This window comes from Cibotium barometz, chromosome 3 (genome assembly GCF_041138505.1).
Source record: "Cibotium barometz isolate CiBa-2024 chromosome 3, ASM4113850v1, whole genome shotgun sequence".
Classification (NCBI taxonomy): domain Eukaryota; kingdom Viridiplantae; phylum Streptophyta; class Polypodiopsida; order Cyatheales; family Cibotiaceae; genus Cibotium; species Cibotium barometz.
Genome location: NC_141048.1, coordinates 11440031 through 11456697, shown reverse-complemented (window position 1 = coordinate 11456697; position 16667 = coordinate 11440031). Strand labels below are relative to the sequence as shown.

General features: G+C 41.3%; 1 pseudogene across 1 annotated transcript in view; it reads left to right on the top strand.

Moving 5' to 3' along the window:
* LOC147639712 (calcium-dependent protein kinase 28-like) overlaps positions 1-8841 on the top strand; it is a 58587-nt pseudogene extending 49746 nt beyond the window's left edge. Inside the window, exons 12-13 of the transcript XR_015261849.1 lie at positions 7762-7863; positions 8488-8841. The product of XR_015261849.1 is annotated as a calcium-dependent protein kinase 28-like (transcript). The remainder of the gene's footprint in view (positions 1-7761; positions 7864-8487) is intronic.
* Positions 8842-16667: the final 7826 nt, after the last annotated feature.

Sequence of the window (16667 nt, the reverse complement as noted above, 5' to 3'; positions counted from 1 at the left end):
GGGTTATCTGAGCAGGCTAAGATGGAGCAATTCATTCGTGGATTGGACTCTAACATTCGGTTCACAGTTCGTAACTTTGAACCAAGTACATATGACCGGGATCTGACTCTCGCTCAGAATGAAGAAATGACGCTTAACGGGGGCAAGCTCAAGTAGTTATCTCAGTCCAGTACCAAACGCCAGCAGCAACAATCAGCTGCACAGACAGGGAAAGGTAACGCGTCTTCTAAAGATGCTAAGAAGGACAGCAGTAATAGCTCCAATTTAGGGGGTAAGAAAGATAAAGAACCTAAGAAAATCCCTGATGAAAAGGCTAAAGCAGACATTACTGGAGGTTATCTTCCTCCAGGGGAGCAAAGGAAGCACCAGTCAGAAAATAGATGTTTTTTCTGTCATATTATAGGGCATGGTAAGAAGGATTGCCACAAATGGCAAGCGGCACAAGCCGCCAAAACTCCTTCTGCCACAGTTGCCACAGCCTCCCCAGCTCCTCCAGCCCTGCCTACTACCTCAAATGCAGTTCAACTTTTACCTTCCATGCATCCTATGCCATCCGTGGTATTTGATGCTAAGCAGGAGGGTGAGAGCGATGCTGCTCATCAAAAGAGTCTCATCCGAGCTTATGGCTCTGCCTAGGGCCGACAGTTTGTAGTCCTTTTCGATATGGGTAATTCTGAAGACGCCATCTCTCCTCAGTTGGCTAATAAATTGAATTGCACATTAGTCCCATATCATCTGGATGTGGACAGGTTTACACCTGGTCTTCGCACCCACATTTCCCAGAAGGCACAACAATTTGCCTTTGAAGTTCAGAAGGCCTTATTTCAACGAGATTTCATTGTCTCACCTCTGTTGGGGTGTGACATGATCTTAGGAATTCAGTGGTTCCGTCAGTATGAGCCTATTCCCGATTGGGGACATGACACTTTTACTATTTGTAAAGGTTTTCCTGAGCCTGTCATGATTCGTGGGGATAGAAGCATTCTTGGCATTCCATTGATTTCACATCTCCAGGCTAGACGAGCTAGCCGCAAGGGAGCAGGAGGAGCACTCCTTTATGTTCGTGCTCAAACAGCCCCTCCCTCATTAGTAGCATTCGTTACATCTTCAATCCCTCAATTAGCAGACCTCCTATCCAGACACTAGGACATTATGCTTAGGGATGATCTCCCGCCCAGTCTCCCATCCTCTCGCCCTGAGGACCATCACATTGATTTGGTCCCTGGATCAGATCCTCCTAGCAGGTTTCCCTATCGTCTTTCCAAGACTTTAGAGGGTGAGGTAGAAAAGCAGTTATCTGAGCTTCTCCGAGCCGGATTCATTCGGCCTTCTTCCTCCCCATTTGCTGCACCTATCCTATTTGTCCAAAAGAAGGACAAGTCTTCACGTCTTTGTGTAGACTACAGGGCATTAAACAAACTCACTATCAAGAATAAGTTTCCTATGCCAAGGATAGAGTACATTTTGGAGCGTTTAGACGTTGCTAAGTTTTTCACGAAGATCGACCTCAAGAGTGGTTACCATCAGGTCCACATTTTGGAAGCTGACATTCCAAAAACAGCTTTTCAGACAGAGCGTTGTCACTACGAGTTCGTAGTCATGCCTTCTGGGCTTACAAATGCACCCGCAACGTTCAATAAGAGGATGTCTAGGATTTTCGCAGTCCACATTGGGAAGTGTGTTTTCATATTCCTTGATGACATACTAGTCTTCTCAGCCACTGCGGAGCAGCATGAGAAAGATGTGGAGAAAGTCTTGCAACTTTTGCGAGATAATCAGCTCTACATAAACGCCAAAAAGTCTGTCTTTGGTGTTAAGGAAGTTCAGTATTTGGGCTACATCATCGGTTCCGATGGGATTAGACTGGATCCATCAAAGGTTCAGGAGACCTTAGATTGGGACATTCCTAAGACCACCCAAGAAATCCGTTCATTCGTAGGTCTTTGTCAGGCCTATAGTACCCATGTCCATCAGTTTTCCAACCTTGCAGCACCTCTTACCGACTTGCTCAAGGGGGTAAAGACTCGCAAGCAGAAAGTCTCAGTTACAGGCAAGGCGCTTGATGCATTCTGTGCACTCCAGAAAGCTGCCTCAGAAGCACCTGTATTAAAGTTAGCATCATGGGATGAATCTTTCGAGGTCATCACTGATGCTAGCAATGTAGCCATAGGTGCAGTCCTCCAGCAGGACAATCGACCCGTGGCATATTAAGTTGGATGTCGCCGAAAAGAATTATTCGGTATATGACAAAGAGCTTTTGGGTGTGATCACAGCGCTCAAACATTGGAAGCCTTTTCTTTATGGACAGGCTTTCACAGTGAAAACAGACCACCAAGCACTTAAGTGGCTTCAGACTATGCCAAGTGCCCAGTGGAGTGATCGCCAGGCCAGGTGGAGTCAAATCTTCCAACAGTTTGGAGGTATGATTGAATACATCCGTGGTAAGCATAACCTACTAGCAGATGGTCTTAGTTGAAAGTCTAGCATCCACGCAGTCCATGAATCTGCCATTCTCGAAATTCCGTCAGTTCTATACGAAATATCGAGGCACCCACGAAGCCGTATGGCTAGACGAGGAGTTCTTCGAGGAGTACCCCCAGTTATTGGCGGACTACTTGGAAGCCATGAACCTGCCGCCAAGCTAAGCAGGAAGGAATGTCACATGCACTCTGCACTCAGTGCATGGTGACAAACTGGCTCATCATCAGCAGTGCAACAGTTGTACATTATTAGAACCCAGTAGGATGATATTTGTTGTACATTATTAGAACCCAGTAGGATGATATTTGTTGTACGCCGTGACCCCATTGTACATCCTAAGTCCAGGATAAGTCAGGCACGAGCTACGTAGGTCATTCCTCAGCCTTAGCGGGTCAGTCAGTCAGTCAAGTCCCTTAACCCACTTGGAGAGAATCATTCATGCATGTAGAGTCAGTAGAAGCCTTAGGGTTTGCATCAGAAAGCACTCTGCATTCTGCATAATATGCATTCATATGCCTGTGCATCATTTAGAACATCCCAGAAGCCTTAGGGAATTTACTAGGATTTATCTGGTATTTTTCCCATATTTTTTGGTATTTATTTAGCATTTATTGTCATTTATAAATATAAACTTTATTAAATAAATGACTAGCCAACTTGACCAGTCTCTAGTTAGTATAAATAGGCTTGCATAGGGCTTAGTTTCTCATTCAGTCTTCAGTGTGCTAAGAGCTTTCCTCCCCAGCCCTAGGAGTTCCCTTGCCTTCAGCACTAGACTAGTCTCACCCAGCCCTTGGAGTGCTTGAGTTTGCTTCAGCCAACCTTGGTTCTCCAATGCATGCAATTCAGCAGTCCCTACAGCCATAAGCGCTTCAGTTCAGCCCCAAATCAGCATATACTCTTGCGTTTTCTGCATGTGAATCAGCCGCCTGCAGTTCAGTCCTCTACAGGCTGCGTTTACAGATTTTCAGCCCTTCAGGTCAGTGTTTCTGTCCAGCAGCAGCCCTGTAGCTTGCGTTTCAGTCCAGCATCAGTTCTACGCCAGAATACAGCCCTACAGCCCTACATTTGCAGATTTCCAGCAGTCCTTTCATGCGTTTTCAGTCCTACAGCAGTTTACATAAGTATTCAGCCTTCCGTGCATCATCCAGTCATACACCAGCCCTCTGGTGAAGGCAACCAAGCATTCATAAGCATTTACAGCATTCTAACATAGCTTAGAATAGTCCACTGCCTACTTTTCTCAGGCTCAGGTGTGCAGCCCTTCCTCATGCCCTTGGGAAGAGTGCATAGGCTCGAGATCAGTTCATCAAGGTGTTTCTACAGCCGTGTACAGTTTAGCCAAGCTTCGATCCTCCGAGATCTTGCGTTTGGCTTATCTACAGTCCACAGTCATTCTCTCTAAAGAAATAAAGCAAATACTATCTTGTTATCGGGATAGGGGGCCCTTCAATGGGTAATTCGGGACCCAATCTGGTGTATAGTTCTAATATCTCTCTCTTATATCTCTTTAAAGTTTGAAGTATTAAAGTGGGTTGCTAAACTCACGAAACTCAGGATACAGAAGACGGTGTGAGCATTTGTGTGACAGGATCTTCCAAAAGACTTCCGCTGCATATCACACTGAGAAACTATTTCAGCTTCTTGTTAAAGCCCGGTTATAAGACTGAGGCATTCCAGCTTCCGTCTTCCCGATTTGTTGTGCCATGGTGATGACCTTATTGGAATAAGTCAACACAGGCGACCCATTCTAGGAGAGTTTGTAAAACTCATCCTCCAAGTCACGTATTGTGGTGGAAGGAATCTTGCTTTGAGGTCCGACACAAAAGTTTCCCATACGTAATAGGTCGTGCTTGTGGTTAGGTATGTATGGAGACCTGACCAATGTTGCCACTATCACACTTTACCATCTTACTTACTGAAATGTGGTTGAGCTCGTATGACGGTGGTTGATGGAGTGGAGGACCAGGTGCCATTTTGGAAATTGTTGCCATAAGATTGGCCTGTAGGGTTGTTAGTAGCTGTTGATGTTGGAGTTGCATGGCTTCCTAATCTAGCTTATGTTGTTATTTTGCCGCCGCGCGTTCTGCCTGGCGTCGGTCTTCCCCCTCCTTGCGTTTGGCTTCCTATTTGTCATGCCTCATCGAGTTCCTATCTTCTTTGCTGCTCCATGAGAAGAAGCATGTGCTGAAAATTTTAGGAACCCTGCTTTGTAATCTGCTCTTTAGGATGTCCTTTTTTTTCTTTTGCTTCTTTTGCTTGTTGTAGCTATAGCCCGAGTAACCTGTTTTGCTCCGCTAGCTCTTGAAGGAGTATATTTACGCTCTGCGGAAGCATTTCTTCTCTTCCGCAGAGGTGTCTTCGTGGACACTTTCTTATGCAGTGATGCCTTCTTGGTACCTAATTTCTTGTGAATGGCTGAGTGGTTTTTCTTGACCTTAATTTTACCATTCATGGATTTTCTCTCACTTAGGTAGCCAAGTTGGGTCACAACTAGAAGTTTTGATACCAATGTAACATGCAATTGGCTAGATCGTGTAGTAACGCACAACAAGATCTTCTTTATACCTTTATGAAGTGAGCATGAAGCAATCCACTTTCATCTTTTATACTCAGGACCGAGGAGGTTGTAGAGCTGGAGAGAGAGAAATGAAATGATATATTAACGTCTCTAAGAGGCCGTAATGGCCTATGAGACCAAAACTGAGAGTACATCTGAAGTTGGTGTCTCATCAAAGAGGACAACTAAATGAGACTAAAAAGTACAGTAAACTGATTCTCTTACAGTTATAAAAAACAGAATTGTAAGACTCCGAGATGATACTGAGTAGAAAATACTGAAAAATGTATATCAGGTAGATCCATGTATGCTGATCAGTTGAAGTGTTGCCCTCCCCTTAGCTCAAGTATCTCTGCCATGGGGCTGTCATTTCTTTGGCAATGGAGAGAACTTATGGAGAATTGACTGACGGAGATTGCCAAACGCAAGGACGTTGTAGACCGAAGGTTTGCTGAACCATCAAGCGGTATGAAGCCAACTTTGAAGCCACTTTGGATAGCGTTATGCACCCCCAAATCTACTGAGGGAGATGCACTACAGAAGGCTAACTGCTGAATCAAACTTCGGGGCTGCCTATGGACTGAAGCACTAGATGCTTGGCTGAGATTTATGCATGCAAAAGACCAAGGTCTTCAAGCATACATATCTGCATGGCTGAAGAATGATTTATGAGATGATATATGCAATGGGCTGAGGAGCTGCTTATATATGTTTCTAGGCTGCTGGTGGAGGATAACAGCTGTCGGCCTGTTTTAAATGCCCACGACCTGCTGTAATTAGCATTAAATGCTGGCGCATTTTCACAAATGTGCATTTCTTCTCTCCATTTCTCTTGCTTGCGTTTTGCATCAGGATGGTGTTTAGGGCTGAAAGAAGACTCCCAGAGCTTCCGCATGTGACACTGCATCCCTCCTCCTCCATGGCAAAACAAGAGTAGGATCTGATGGAATTGCTTGAGTTGGATCTGCAGAATCTGTTATAGCAATCGGCATCCCATGCACCCTATTGACTATCTCCCACAAGACAGGATTGCCTTCATCTTGAACTTTCAAACAAAGAGTGTAATTTGTATCATCCAACTTTCCCAAACGGTGGTGGTTGTGCCCGGGGGGCATTCCCTGCCCAAATCTGGTTCACACAACAACTTGCCACAAAGCCTTGTCTAGAGCCTACGCTTTGATACCATTTAAGAAATTACAACTTGTGTGCTAACACAAACAAGAGGGTCTTCATAGAGAACAATAACTAAGTAAGATAAAAGTGCCCGGGGGGCATTCCCTGCCCAAATCTGGTTCACACAACAACTTGCCCCAAAGCCTTGTCTAGAGCCTACGCTCTGATACCATGTAAGAAATTACAACTTGTGTGTTAACACAAACAAGAGGGTCTTCATAGAGAACAAGAACTAAGTAAGATAGAGATGGATAATAATTTCAATTACTGTTGTAAATCAATGAGTACAACTGATGGCAACTGCCTTCCATTTGTACGCTCTTGTGAGGGAGCTTAGATGGCTATTTGGAAAGACACTGAGACGGAGAACACTGTATTGCGAATGAAGGGTGCACAGAGTAGTGAAGATAGATCTCAAAAACTGATAAACTGAATATGATGGAAGTTGCCGAATCTGTCTTTATATAGTATCCAAGGGTGGTCATATGCTAGTTCGGCCCGTGTTGGCCACTCTACATGGAGTCCCAATGACCACATCACCCAACTAGGGTGACAATATACTAAACAAGAGACCTATGTTATAGGTGTAGCTTCAAGACCCATCCAAGGTCACCTGGGTGCCCGTTCGGGTCTCGCAACCCGAGGACAGTTTGTCTTGGGAAGATCTTCATCTACGTCTGATATGGGTATATCATCCCGCACTTATATGTCACCTCCTTGGAATGATACCAAGCCTACTTAAGCGGTATCTTAACCATCTGGCCACATATGGCCTCACTCTTGTGTCCAAACTGGGCTCTGCCTTGCTACTCTACGACACAACAGCTTCTCCTCATAAAGGGGGCCTTACAATGTAGAGCTAGCTGGTATACCCATGCAATCAATTAGTTCATTAAACCCACGCAATCAGTTAGACGTGGGTGGAGCATTGATTTCCAACATTGGTTACTCAACCATGGCTATTCATCAAAATAGGACCCTTGCATACATAGTACCAATATGTTACAATATGAGGGTGGAGCATTAATGTCCAACATCTTTTGGCAATCTTCCCCTTCCTCCAAGAACAGGGGAATGAGTCTTTCAGAGAGGTTTCATGCTATGTCATGTGCATGATTTATCAAAGGATCATGTGAGATTATCCTCAATGAGCTTCAACACCGCTGGAAGAAAGCCACTGATAAGCCATCCTATCGAGAGCACTTTTGTTTGGAAGAGGATAAACTGCTGATGCTAGCTCCTCAGGAGTGAAGGGGGGCATGACGATTGAACTTGTGCTCTTGGAAAATAGCATAGTTTTGTATTAGTTTAGGTATTTGTATGTGTGTGTGTGTGTGTGTGTGTCTCTCTCTCTCTCTCTCTCTCTCTCTCTCTCTCTCTCTCTCTCTCTTTCTTACCTATTCACTAGCATGCAAATAGCCTTACAATAAACGATCTATTATACGTATCAAACTGTCTCTTCTGGTTGCATTTATGTGAATGCTTGAGCTCATCTTGTATATGAAAGAGTGTGCAAAACTTATCTGATTTCTGTTGTTTGTTGGCAGTACACTGGGCTGAAAGGCTCTATTGAACACTTACTGGATGAGGCTGACACTGATAAAGATGGGAGAATAAGTCTACCTGAATTTCAAAAATTGCTCAGGCAGGTCAGTATGGATTCTCAGAATATTGAACAGAACAGGAAGGAGCATTCCTTGCACAAGTAGCCATTCGAATTGCTTTGACACCTATCATAGAACAAGGAGGCATGCTTTGGGATTGATATTGAATGCTAAAGACTCGAAAGGCTTGCATGTGTATGAGGGGTCGAAAATTTTTGAGTGGACATGTGGACAGTTGGATGGCTTGTGCGGCTTTGGCATAAGTTTGGCAAGGGAGGAAATATTTACACCAGGAAATAAAATTTGGGGTGCTTAAAAGATGGTATGGCAAGTGTCTAGTGGATTCAGTGTTTATGATCAAGAGATTTCATATACATTAAAGCACTGTGGAGGTGGTTGAGATCTGTTGACAAGTGGATTTGCTGATACATGCTGATTATCTTCCAACCCTTTTGTCATTATTCACATGCATCGTGGCAAAGCAAGGATTCAAATGAGATGCCACTCTAGTGACAGTGTTGAGGTGAAACAATTTTCATAGGCCACAATCTGTGTCTTGATTGTGTATACAGAAAATGTACTGTGAAAATTCATCCTAGTATATATAGTAGTACACTCTCTTCTTGAAGTTATTGATGGTAATGGTGATGGCTATTTCCTTTTTTTCAGAGGACTGTGATGGGCTAGTTTTTGCAAATCCTCTCTGAAATAGAGACAAGAGGACTCTTATCGTCCTCAAAGTTTGGCATCACTTTGTTAGGTCACAGCTAACCTTCTACTCAAATGAAGGACTGCAGCTTATGTTTTATGATGGACTTTCACCTTCCATGTCCATTATTTCTTCAATGTATGTATTGGCCTCTTATTTGAGAGGCCTAATAGTGCAACCGAGCAAGGTGTGCTGTGTGCTGCTGCAAATTGTGTTTGATGCAGGGATTTGAATGTGGTAGCAAGCCTGTATGTTGTGTGTGAGACTAGCATCTCCTCATATCAGTTAGAAATAAAAATTACTTCCACTTGAAATAATGAAATGGGTACTTCTATTTGATGTGGTGAAATCATGCTCGACACAATATCAACCAAATTTGAGCATTGGCGTGAGTGAGTACATGCTTGATGACATAACAATAATATTTAATTGGGTCTCATGTTGCAAAACAGGAGGAGTTTTATCTCTGAGAAATCATGACAGCTCGTGTAACCTGGGTTTTGAGTTGGCCAGCATTTACCACACTGTGGATACTGGTTTTGAGCTTCATATTTTTAAGAGTGTTTTTCAAGCAAAGTTCTTGTTTACTACTTAGAGCTTGTTCTTGGTTATGTGTCAATTTTGGATATTTATTTTGGCTATTTGCTTATTTTGGCATATCAATTGTGATCAGATGTGGAGATGTATTGTAATATATATATTTAAGTATTATCATCTTGTATGAAAAGCAATATTAGCAATTATGTTACAACATTAAGTTTTTTGATAATAACGAGGTCATATCTTGGTTGTACTATTATTGCCTCCATGGACCTAATTTTGAAAATATGCAATTTAGGTGTCCCTAGTTTGGGAAGTGAGGAGTCACCAGTTGGAGTGGGGTTGCATCCAATGTTTGTCCTGCTTTTTGCTCGTGTGTTTCTCGATTTGAAGCTTTGTTTATGGTAATTTGTCTATGGTGATTTGGTCAATCTCCACTTCCTAAGATTTGATAATGGTATCACAACTTGTCTATGCTCATGAGAGTTTAGTGATTGAATTCTCTCTTTTCTTGGAAAAGCCTCTCTACAACTATGAGTCGAAATTTGAAAGCTTTATCTGGATCAAATAAGCACAAGGCTCCAAAAGCAAATGTTTAAACACCAAAGGGGATTGGCTACACCAAGCTTGGGAACAAAGGTTCCACATCTATGATGGGCTGATCCCCATAGCATCATCAATGAGCACCTTGCACAAGGCTCAATTAACAAGGTTAGTATAGTTGAAAGTGCATGACCTAAACAACATTAAGGATAACACTTAAGAGAGCATCACATTACTATCATCAAATTATCGAGAAAAAAAAGACAAATGGTGCATTGAAAAGTTAAAAATGGTTGCCAAGGGTCAGCAATTGACATACAATTGTGTTGTGGTAAAGAGAAGTTTCGCTTGTCTCTTGTTTCTCTCTCTTTGCTACCTAGCTACATCTCTTCATCTCTCTTTCTTCGTTGCTCTCCCCCCCCCTCCCCTCTCTCTCTCCCCCCTTAGGATTGAGTTCACACGAGATGCATGTATACGCGAAGAAAGGGACATTGGTAAGGTGGAGGACGAGGAGCACAATTTGTTCAAATGGCCCACTATACTATGAGATCTGAGGGGATTTCATTCTCTTCTAGAACGGATTTGGTCCCTTCCATGGCTCATGTAATATGACAACCACATATATGTTTAGGCATGTACTTACTAGAGCTTTGTCATCATAGAGAGGTCATAGTGATATTGCACTTCGAGAGATAGGGCTAGCAATGCACCTTCCGACCTCCATCATATGTTTCTTTAGGTCATAGCCACTGACACTACAGTGGCTTGACGAGACCAATAGGAGGACCAGCCAGGTCAACAATGGAATACACATTGGCAAGCGTCTATGATCATCTCGCCCCACATACAAGGGGTGTCACAAGCAAGCGTGCACAATCCCTTATGAGAGATGATCTTAGTTAGAGGCCTCATCCCTCCACCTGACAGTTACAGATCAAGGATATCCTTCGGTGACATAGAAAGCTTCCAGAGAAGAGGGGAGATGATATGGTTGCTTTGCGTTCTATTCTAGAGGAGAATGGTATCATTGTGTATAGCCACACATTGTCGACACTGCCACCACCTTTGAATGAGTAGAGATACCCTAAGGGAGGAAAATGAAAATGAAATAAACAAAGGTAAATAACGGTAGAAAAGAAACATAAGCAACAAGAACCTGCCAGACTCACACCCATTCCATACACATGAGATTTCACATGGCTTTAGAACCATCTTAATCCACTCATGGAAAGATAACCTCACCACTAGAGTGTTGCATAGGAGCAACAATGTACGTGATGCCTATGGAGGACTACTTGTATGGAGAAGGTTTGATGATTCTTGGGAAAAAAAAGGAAAATTTGTTGTAAACATTATCATTTTCAAAAAAAGTTGTGCACGTGGTTTGAGTGTGCATGTAAATGCATTAAAATTGCCACTCTTAGGACGGAGAAGGTCACAATTTGAAAAGCTGTGGTTGGGTGCAATCTATTTGTGGTTTTGTGTGTCACGTGCATAGGAGGGTGTGTAATGGTGCAATAATTGTATGTGATTTGTGTTTGACTAAGGTTGGTGAGGTAAGAAAAAGATGGTGTGGAGAATTTGGTGGGCATTTCATGATAGCTAGTGGCATGACCCGTCCCTGACGGGCAAGAGTAATCTTGCATGTATAAAAACAAAAGGCTCGTCCTTGTCGACCGCCAATTAATACAATGGAGAGAGGTTGTTGCCCACGAGTCCTAAGGTCACGGGTTCAAGCCCTCATTGCGCAAGCGGTGGCACATATGGGTGTGTGTTGTGTTGCACTTTCTAATTATCGTCAATTCTATATATATAAATAAAAACGCTTGTCCTTGGAGGGTGAGTAGAGATAAGCCTTACATTTGAAGCCCATGATGGACCTCATGGTCCTCAACTTGCCAACCTATATATAAACACACCATGCTTGCCATATATATCCATGTAGAAGCTCTTGAAGCACCAAACTTGGCATATAAATATACATCTAGCATTCCAACCCAATAAAATGTTGACAATCTTAACACACTTGAACATGGCTTTAAAACAATCTTCGGGCAACTGGATTATCTCTCCTTAGAAGCCTATACTCCTTGCCTCCATATGGTAAAATATATTCAAGATAAAAAAATTAGCTGTTGAAGATATAATTTGCAAAGAAAAAAAGAAGGATAAGGATAAAACCTTACAAAACTCATTTGATGGATCAATATTTGAGACTAATGGCATTTAAATAGGCTTGTAGACAACAAATCGAAAAATTATGTATTGTCTAGTGCTTATGCACCAAAAATCTAACTTATTAGGCTTTTCATAGTCCACAAAAATTACATGTACATGAAGTTAATCCTCAATCCTCCGCAATCTTAGATTGTAAATTCCAAGGAGCCCAAAGCTCTCGTTGTAGTATATATACATACATACATATATATATATATATATATGTATGTATGTATGTATGTATGTATGTATGTATGTATGTGTGTGTGTGTGTGTGTATGTATGTATATGTGTATATATATATTTATGTATGTATATATATATGTGTGTGTGTGTGTGTGTGTGTTTTCAGTAGCTTGAGCCAAGCAAGGAATAAAATAATGCCATTGTATAATAAAAGCAAGCCAGAAGCAAACATAGATTGCACATGTCACATCTTTATAAACATTCTCCATTCAAATGCTTACTTCATTGATATAGAAATATCTATAAATATAGTCTCTAGCATTTGTAAGCTGCCATTTATATTTACATTCTTCTGCATGCCACTTACAAAACCTCTTTGTAGATAACATTGGTTGTGAAGACTTCGTTTGGACCTTCTATGCTGCTTTCGTATTCCACAATATGCTTTACATACACTTTCACTGCACCAGCAGATGATCTAACACGTGACATAGCAACGTACAATTGTCCATGTGTGAATACTTTGGTGGCCATATAAAGTCCCAATACACTCAATGTTTATCCTTGGGACTTATTTATTGACATGCCAAAAGCTAATGTTTGTCCTTAGGACTTATTTATTAACATACCAAAAGCTAACCTTATAGGAAATTGTCTCCTTCTCATGTCAAAAGGCAATTGAAGCATAGTAGGTATAAATATTATCCTGGGAATAAAGACCATGTCTCTAATGTTTGTACCTGTAATGATTTCTGCTTCTATCACCTTTCAATTAAATTGCTTGCATATCAATCTGGTACCATTACAAAGTCCCCCTTGAGGGTCCAAATTGCGGAGCAACACTAATCTTTACAAGCGGTGAGGAGGGTATCCACCACCTAAGTTCAAACTGTTTAAGTACTCAATTGGATACAATATTGTGTCATTCTCGAAAGAAACAACCGAATTTGCACTGAGGTATTCTCTTTCAAGACTGGGCAATGCACTCAAGGCTAGTTCATTGATCTCATCAACCTCTAGATTTCGTGGTGCAAGAATAGCACGGTCTTTGAAGAAGCATGCATAATCCTACACTCTTTGAAGATCTTTGTATACCCATTCTACCAAACTCAAAACAACAGAGTTACCATGGATTAACATTTGTGGTAGAATTACCACTCTGCCTTCGTTGTTTGGATGGCCTATAGAGCCATCTCCAAATTTTAATGTCCATTTAAAAAATTCATGTTCAGTACAACTATAAGCACTCTGTCTAGCTCGCATGTTTTGGGTGAGCTTTAAAACATTCACATATCTCCAAATATGTGACCGGCAAAACGTTGCATCAACAATATTCTCATGCGATCCCTTTGGCACAACCGGTAAGAGTTGCCGGTCACATATCTCCAAATATGTGACCGGCAAAACGTTGCATCAACAATATTCTCATGCGATCCCTTTGGCACAACCGGTAAGAGTTGCCTAAAGTCACATCACCAAAGAGCATAACTTTCCCACCAAACACTGTATCACTTTGCATAATGTCTTTCAATGTCTTGTCTAATGCTTCATATGTGTACCGACGCATCATTGGAGCCTCGTCCCAAATGATTAACCTTGCAAGCTTCAACACCTCAGCCAATGGGCTAATAGCTTTGATTTCATATGTGCCAGAAGCATTGGGCACTAATGGGATTTTGAAACGTGAGTGAGCTGTAAGACCATTTGAAAGTAACAATGCAGCTATTCCAAATGATGCACATGCCAAAGTAACTTGTTTCTCTCCATGCAATCGAGATAGTAAGGCATTGTAAAGATATGTTTTGCTTGATCCACTTGGTCCATCAAGGAAAAAAACACCACCCTGGTTCAAAGAAATAGCTTTAAGGATAGTATCAAATGCTCTTGATTGACAACTATTTAGAATCCTTTCCATGGAAATGTCAGACAAATCAGCCTGTTGAACAGAATAAAACATCATCTCTTCTATCAACAAAAAACCATTGTTGACAGTGGCAACACGATCTATCAGGAATAGGCAACCCTTCAAAATCAGCTAGCCGCTTTCCATACTATTGTAAGAGGTCTTGCATGTGCAAAAAAGCCTGATTCTTTGCTATAGAATGACAAGCACCAACATCGGCAACCCTCTCTTCTGGGAATGGAAAAAATCTTCTGAAAGTTCAGTGGAGAATTTGTTCCAAAGCTGTCCAGGGTATATAGGCTCACAAAAAACCATTATAATGACAAACAATTGACGTAGTTGGAATTCTGTATTCTGAATTGCAACTTCTTGGAGACACATATACCACTCCTCATTACTTTCCAGCATTTCTTTGGCTTCACATGCAGCCTTAAAATAGGGATACAAACGTCCATTCACTGTTCGCAAATCCTCAAAAGATTTACACCCTTTGTAAAATGTGAGTAGCATGTGTAAGTAATATTGCTCACCTGCACTCGGACTAACATTTTATACATACGTCCGATTATATTTCCCATTTTCCTTATAGTCCATGAGCTAAGAGCTGAATTGCGCACCCACTTTGCAAGGGAAATCAACATATAGTAAGCCATTTTCATCCACATATAATTGATTAGCTCTGAACCATTCGGTGAGAGATGTTCTTTGGTTTCTATCACAACTAATCACATCACGTAAATCATCTTAGTCATTGAATAGCACATTATTGTGTATTGGGAGATGAACATGTAACCTTTGTATATCAGGCTTTTCATCATGCAAATCATATTGATATATGCGCCAACATGCCTCTGACGCAGACATGTACTGTGCATCCAGATATTGACTAACCTCATCAATAACCCCATGTGTGTCTTGCAACTCTATAGTAGCACTATCATGTCCTTGTATACATACTTATACAAATACTTTACAGCTGTAATGGTAGAGCATACTTCTATGTTAATATGGGCTTTGTACCTCATAGAGAGAAAAGGGTTATATGGAACAACCCATCAACTATCCACCCTATGATCCTTTACTTGGATGAAACTACCATCGTCTCACCGCATGTAAGTTGAATACCCATTGTCATCAACGTTAGTAATCTCGCAAAAATTTACATTACAATGACTAATCATGTTGCGCAACTGAGGAAACATCACCTTGTCAAGAAGTTCAACGCATACAAACATATCATAGTGAGCAATCTCAATCGGTTTGCATCCACTTTCCAATATCAATAATATATATGCATGTGGCAAGCCTCTTTTTTGAAATTCAATAACACAAAAAAATCCTGATATCCTTCAAAATATTATTATTTTTACCAATAAGTGCATCATGTCCTTATGCTTCTCATAAAAGACTCATGCAGTCAAGTTGGGTTGATCTTGGTTAACCTGACCCGGCAATAAAGCATTGGTTATTTCATCCCACTTAGGATTGCAAGTAAAGGTAATAAATAGGTCACATTTACCCATCTTCCTAACAATAACCATTGAATCCTGGTACAATTGATGCATATATCTAGGCCCCCCAGCATATGTAGATGGCAATACTACCTTGCATCTAGCAATGCTTGTAGAGACTCTATTGACCCCATCGCTTAAATTTACCATATCTGCAAGATCTTGGTATACGCCAACACGCAATGCTTTCCTGGTTATTGTATGTCCATACTAATCTAGATTCTTCCATACTACTATATGCATCAACAATGTACTGATGCAAAAGTTGACCACGGCATAATAGAAGGCATGCATTTGTATCTTCCCTTATTTGTAGTCTATATGCATAATATTATCTTTGAGTTACGGTCTTTGTCTCCTCATTTGAGTTACGGTCTTTGTCTCCTCATTTGAACCTTCTCTATTCTTGCCATTGTGAGTGGAATTCCAACATGCCAACCATCCTCTCCTTGAGGAAATAGAAGAATATATAACAGAGGCATATATGTACGGTGCAAGTTAGATATTTTTTTATAGCACCTGTGCGTGACATTATTTGAATATCTCTATGCTCCACATGAAAATCATCTCCTTGACCCAGCATGATAGCTGCAACCTCACTTCTTGTAGGAACCAAGTATTGCCTTGAGGTTGATCGCGCTTCAGTCTGATGACCATTCTCAAATTTGCATGTGGACTTGACGGCAACATTTCTCTCATTGTATGAAGTGCATGGGCATACGGATTATGTCCATACATCATTGTTTGCAACCTTTCAAGTACGTTATGATTTAAAGAGAGCATCCCATGAAGTCTATTCTCTAATTCATGCTCTGTATCATACACATAAATTGGGCAAATCGAGAACCGCATCTCGTGTTTTATCAGGTATTACAGAACCGACACAATGATAGGTGGTACCATGGATTCGAAAATTGAATACTCCTCCCCCCCTAGTGATATGACTATCCAAGTGAGCACCCAATGAAACGAATTCCAAGGCATTATTATAAGAGTGTATATTCTTTCTCTATTCCTTACTTGCATTATCATTACAAAAGTAACAACTCAACCATTGCATGAGGTGGATTTTCCAAAGGTAGTAAAGAGACTTTCCCACTTCCACAATAGTGTTTGACCACATATTGTCCAAGCTTTCTTGACGCCTCACATTTCCAAATTATTGCACCACAAAAATGGCACTTATATGAAAGGGCCCCTAATGAGTGAAGAGTGCAATATCCAGAATATAACATTCGGA